At 41.6% G+C, this 6,351-nt stretch overlaps 1 non-coding gene across 1 annotated transcript; it reads right to left on the minus strand.

Moving 5' to 3' along the window:
* Window positions 1-797: 797 nt before the first annotated feature.
* Window positions 798-902, minus strand: LOC130454107 (U6 spliceosomal RNA). The gene has a single exon (XR_008911791.1). It is a non-coding gene; the product is annotated as a U6 spliceosomal RNA (small nuclear RNA).
* Between the last annotated feature and the right edge of the window lie 5,449 nt (window positions 903-6,351).

Raw genomic sequence — 6,351 nt, forward strand, 5'->3', positions numbered from 1 at the left:
ATAATACAACTATTGTAATATTGGGATCCATGAAGTCTTATGAGATTAAAATGGGGTCGTAATATTCAAGATGGCTGGGGTCTGCTGGATTAGATTATCTCTGAGGTCAAGGTGAATTACCAATGTAGGGTGTAAGGCAAAGAGACTTAATCTGGACTTGGGGGACCTTTACTTTGAATCCTGGCTCTGATACGTTCCGTAATAACCTCAGGAAAATCACTTCACTGCTTTTGGTCCCAGTTCCTTCATATATATTTATATGATATATATAGAATATAAAAATAAAACATACACATTTAATGTGCATATGTACATGCACATACTTGTATCTATGTATGCACACATTTACATGTGTAAGTATGTATATTCTGGAAGAGCAGAGATTGGAGGGCAGCTGGTAGATTCTGTCCTGGAAGCCTGGCATTTTCTGCTGGGAGCATGATGGGAATTGAATAGAATGACTCATACTAACCCCAATACCATGCAAGCTTGGAGGAGTTATTGTTGAGGTGGAAACAAAGGAGTTCAAAAGAAATGATAAACAGACATAAGTAAGACATGGTTTTATATATACATATATCTTTTTTTCCCCCCAAACCCTTACCTTCTGTCTTAGAATCAATACAGTGTATTGGTTCCAAGGCAGAAGAGTGGTAAGGGCTACGCAATGGGGGTTAAGTGACTTGCCCAGGGTCACACAGCTAGGAAGTGTCTAAGGCCATATTTGAACCCAGGACCTTCCATCTCTAGGCCTGGCTCTCAATCCTCTGAGCCACCCAACTGACCCTCCCTTTTTTAAAAATATGGAATGCTTCATGAATTTGTGTGTCATCCTTGCACAGGGCCATGCTAATCTTCCTATATCATTCCAATTTTCGTATATGTGCTGCTGAAGTGAGCACCATATATCTTTTTGTAAAATGATACCTTCTCTATTGGGGGAGAGGAAAAGGAGGGAGAGAGTTAACTGGTATTTTAATGTAACAAACAAACAAACAAATAAATAAATAAATAAAGTGAGGAAAAAAATTCTCATTTGACTTTAGGGACTCAAGAGTAAGCTGTGCTGAGGGTCTGAATCATATTTGAAATAGTCCTGAGACTATGGTCTGAGCTAGTAATAATAAGCTGGCATTTAGATAGTGTTTTATTTAAGGTTTGTAAAGCAATTTGCATAGATTATCTCATTTGATTTTTCCCAAGCCTTATATTATTATTGTTATCATTATTATTCCCATTTTATGTTATCATTATTCTCATTTTACAGATAAAGAAAATGAGGCAGAGAATGGTGAGTTGCTCATGTTCTGGTCTTGACTCCACATCCAATACTCTATCCTTTGTACCACCTAGTTGTCATAGTTAAGGAGCCATTAAGTATTCCTTAATGGAGAAGGAAGCCCACAGCAAACAGCTATCATTCAATGGAGAAATAGCAGATGACAGAGCAATGAAGAAAGAAGCCCAGCAGATGACATCCACAGCCCAGCAGATGAAAGCAGCGATTCTTTGGAGAAGTATCAAGCGGCCAAGAGGTATTTTGAACAGTCCCAGAAGCATGAATGATCACGACTGCTTGCATTCCCTCTTTTACTGAGAGCATAGAAATCTGGGAGAGAATACAAACTATGTGTGGTGGATTGGATATGGGGTAGATTTTCCTTATTGTTTACTCTGTAATTTTTATGAATTGTATGCTTTTATTTTGAGTTAATGTATCCTCAGCTTTCATCTGCCTGGGGAATGGCCTGTGAGCTGTGGTTTTGAACAGATTCTGATCCATGCTAGCCTTCAAAGGGTCCTTATTTTAGAGTTCTGGATTCAGAAGTGTGTTAAGACCAGCTTAGACACTCTTGAGAACTGACTGCTAAAAATAATTTTTTTTTTAAAGCAAATGGAGTTAAGTGACTTGTCCAAGGTCACAGCTTGTAAGTGGTGGAAGTTGGATTTGAACTCAGGTCTTCCTGACTTCAAGTTTAGCACTCTTCCCTATTGGGTCACCTAGCTACCCTTGATGGTTAAATTTTTAGTGTGAACATTTACATATTGAAAAATGGGATAACACTACAAATTGGAACTTGACTGAAAAATGTATTGATCATATAAACTTAAGAAAGTGATAGGGGAAAATATTAATAATAAAGATTAAACTTAAACATGTCTTACTTTTTTTTCCTTTCAAATAACTATTTGTTCAACATTTACCAGTATTCCTTTGTCTGGATTACATGTCAAATGAGTGGGGTGAACCTGATGGTTTCTAAAGCTCCTTTCAGGACCAAATCCTTGATCTTAGATCAGTGATGGTGAACCTTTTAGAGACCATGTGTTGTGCCCTACTATTCCCCACCCCCCAAACCAAGGGCCATACTCCCTCAGCACCATCCCAAACAGGGGCAGGAGAAAAAGAGGGTAGTGGCCCAAACATTCACAGAGAGGTCTTCCTGCCATCTTTGACACACGTGCCATAGGTTAGTCATCATGGTCCTAGATGTCCTCAAGGTTAGATTAAGTCATGTCTAAGACCTAGAGCAAGAATTCTTAACTTGGGGTCCATAACCTCATACAGGTATCCTTTCTACATCTTAGCTTTCCTTATCGTAGTTTTGATATACATCAGGTCCACATAAGAAATTAAATGGGGACTTTTTTTTTGGAGTTTTGCAGAAGCCACAGTTGACACATGAAGGTCAGCAGATGACATAGGAAAAGTTTAGAACCTCAGAAATGCATAAAATATACGCATAGTATTGTATAATATCAGCATATTTTAACTTTAAACACCATAAATATAGACAGCAACCATTCCATTAGAGAAAAAGAAAAATTCAGATTTCTTCTGTGGTATGAAGAGAGGGACAAAAATTTTTATGAGAAGGGGACACCTTACCCCTGACCTTCATGATGTGGAAGGGGTTCCTGCAATTAAAAAGTATTTTGAAAACTGAATTTCAATTTAATTTTTCCCCCTTTATAACCCTAAGTATTTTATTCTATGCATTGTTGAAAGGACATTTTTTGTTCAGACTTTAGCACTGGTTTAAGGAGGCAAAACTGAGGACTATGAGAATGAAAGAGTCTCTTTAAGTACATCATGGTAGCGACACAGCCCAGTCACTGGAGATCAGAGATGGCTGAAGATGGAGCCAGCTTTTATTGAGAACTTTCATTATGAATAAAGACAATTAGGATAAGTCCACAGGGACAAAAGGGGCTGGACCTTTGAATCTCAGTTCTTCCCCAACGTAGGCGAAAGTGTCACTTTCTACTTACAAACAGGGAGGAGAATGACTTGAGGACATGACAAATATCACAGAATACAAAGCTGCAGGCTGAGTGACGCCTCCCCCCAACGCTGATTGACAAGCAGGTCTGGGAACAATGGGTCGCTGGCTTCCAATAGCATTTACAAAAATGGCTCTGAGGAAGGGTATGCAGGCTGCCAAAGGTATCGGGCACAAAAAATGCCAAGCCCCTTGGCCCAGATGAATTAGCCCTCCCAAGACATGTTTCCGGCCCTCTGGATTGGGTCTTGAGGGCAATTCCTTGCTCTCAGATGGTGATCCCACAGTGAGAAGCTGGGAGCCTTGGTAGGAGTGACTCAGCGTCGACTCCGACTCCTGACCCCCACCCCACTCATTGATGAGGGTCATTAACATATAAAGCAGTAAGAGAGACCGAGGGAGAGAGAGGAATGGCGGAGCTGCTTCCATCCTCAGGGGTGTCAGTGCTGGCGGAAGTAATTTAATAAGGGCCCCTGCTTGGAAATTATATCACCCCCAATAATATAATAAACCCTAATTTACTCACATTTATCTCCCGGAGTTTTTTGGGAAAGCATAATCTTGCCTGCTCAACAGTGATGGATTAGTGCAATGGAAACTCCACTGGGAAAGAAAAAAAATACATCTTGTAGTTTTTGACGTGTTATTATTCAGCGTTATCTCCAACGCCTCATTCCAGGCCCATTACTCATGTTCACTTTTTTCCCCTTCTTTTTTTTCCCCTCCCCTTTTAAAAATCAAGACCAGAAGCAGAGAAGCTGCTTCTTCCCTTTCTTTTCTCCCCCTCCTGCTTTAGCTGCCAGGCCCTGGGGTTTCCCAGGCTCTTTTTCCAGGGGTATCAGAAGGGTCAGATACCTGTAAATGGGGAAGAGGGGCATTGGAACCTAGGCGAGTCTACCGTCAGAAAGGAAAGAGAATCAATCGATTAACCAACCTACCATCATTAATAATGGGGGAAGCACTGGGGATATGTCTATAGAATGGTAGAATCCTTATTCTTAAATCAATTACATACTGGGGAGGTGGCTAGGCAAGGTCTAGGGTGACCCATTGGTCATGTGACCCATTTGGTCCATTTCTGACTCTCAGAGATGGCCTTGAAGAGCAAGGAAACAAGGCTTGAAATGGATGGATTCCAATTTACTCTAGGATTCAGTGATCTGGTACTCAGGGAAAGATTTAGGGATTTAATTTCCACAAGGTTGAGATAGCCATTTAGGCTCCAAGGAGCAGAGTTCATTAAACCCTGCGAAAAGAAGACTGGGGAGGGGGAATGATTTCAGTTGGCAGTCCTGTGAAGGGTTATTTAATAGTATGTGACTTGTGTTCCTATTCCCTAAAGTCCAAGCAGTAGGCATTAGTGGAATAGCAGCAAGAAAGATTGTAGTTAGATAATCAGCAAGAACTTTCTGAGGGTGATGGCTGTGTGGGACATAGGACAAGCGTGTTAAGAGGTGTGTGAATAATAACAACAGATTATATTTTCACATGCAACCCATGGCCCAGCATTCCAAGCTCTGGATTGACCCAGATTGCCAATCTCAGAAAATATCTCAAAATCTCATTTCTTTGTCCCATTTTGTTCTGTCTCGGATATAGCTTGTGTCTAGGCCTCTAAGACTGTCAGTAAAAGAGCCCCTTTTTCTATTCATTCAAAGTGATGATGCATATCAGTTGCTGGACAGTCTTTGTTTTATTTCATAGAAAATGCAGAATAATATAGAAAGAAGATCAGCAATAGCCCACAGATAGCCAACACAATTATCCTTTCTTTTCTCAGTGAATTTCACTGTAACCTAGAATCTATTCAGAGCTCCAGAATGACAATATTACCCTAAGATCATCTGATTCCAGTGTCTCCTGGTCAATTAGAAGGCACCTGTACATAGAGTGCCATGGGTAAAGCCAGGAAGATCCTGGGCATGTCATTTCACATTGTTTGCCTCAGTTTCCTCATCTGTCAAACCATTCTAGTATCTTTGCCAAGAAAACCCCAAATGGGGCCATGGCAAGTCAGACAGGACTGAAATGACTGAACAACATTGTCTCTACTATACAAGTTAATGAGGTTAACTTTAACATATGTGATTTGTAGAGTAACTTTCCTACGTGGGGGCAGGGGAATGGATGGGATGATCTCTAGGAATAAATATCAATGCTGGAATGCTTTAAGCTTGGTTCCACCTTTCCTCCCCTTCTCTCCCCTTTCTTGAACCTCCCCACATGGGACTATGTCTCCACTCATCCTCCTTGAACCTTTTAGAGGGGTGTCTCATCCAAACTGAGGTTGCCCTTTAAGGGAAGGACTAAGGAGGCTTCTAGCCCCCAGGAACCTTTCAAGGACCTACCTACCCGTACCCCTGCCCATCAGCAGGCAGAGATCAGGTTGGCAGGCCGGGTATCAGCGCGTGTGAGTTGATTACCCCTTTCATGTTTAATGTGCCGAAAAACCATTAGACCCAGAAATGGACAAGTTCTCAGTGGGTAACTTTAATTGTTGTTAAAACTTGGTTGTGCCTGCTTATTAGCAATTATGCATGGCATTACCCAGGGTGCTCTGGGCCTGCCCTCACCCTTCCTGCTTCTGGGGAGGGAGCCCGGCATTTGCAGGTTGTCGGCATTAGGAGATTGTTAAAGATGGCACAGAGGACAGCCACGATTCCTACTGCTTCCCAGTGTGGCCTTGGCTTGTTTGTGCCTGGCCTGCAGAGCAATCTTTGTTTCCCCTGTGCTTAATAACAGCTTACATTTATATAGCACTCTGTGGTTACAAAGTACTTTACTTTCTCCATGAGTTAGGTAGGGACAGGTCTTATGGCTCCCATTTGACCAATGGAGAAACTGAGGCACCAGAGGATATGGAAAACTACTCATGTGTACCTCCCTCATCCTATTTCCCCTAGACTATTGAAGTAGCCTCCTAATTGATCTCACTGCTTCCAGGCTCTTTCTTTTCCACTCCATCCTTAAGATAGCTGCCAAAATAATCTGCCTAAAGCATGGGTCTCATAAGGTCATGCCCCTGCTCAAAAACCTTCCTGGGCTTCCTTTTCTTCTGAGATTAAAT

This window comes from Monodelphis domestica, chromosome 4 (genome assembly GCF_027887165.1).
Source record: "Monodelphis domestica isolate mMonDom1 chromosome 4, mMonDom1.pri, whole genome shotgun sequence".
Taxonomy (NCBI): domain Eukaryota; kingdom Metazoa; phylum Chordata; class Mammalia; order Didelphimorphia; family Didelphidae; genus Monodelphis; species Monodelphis domestica.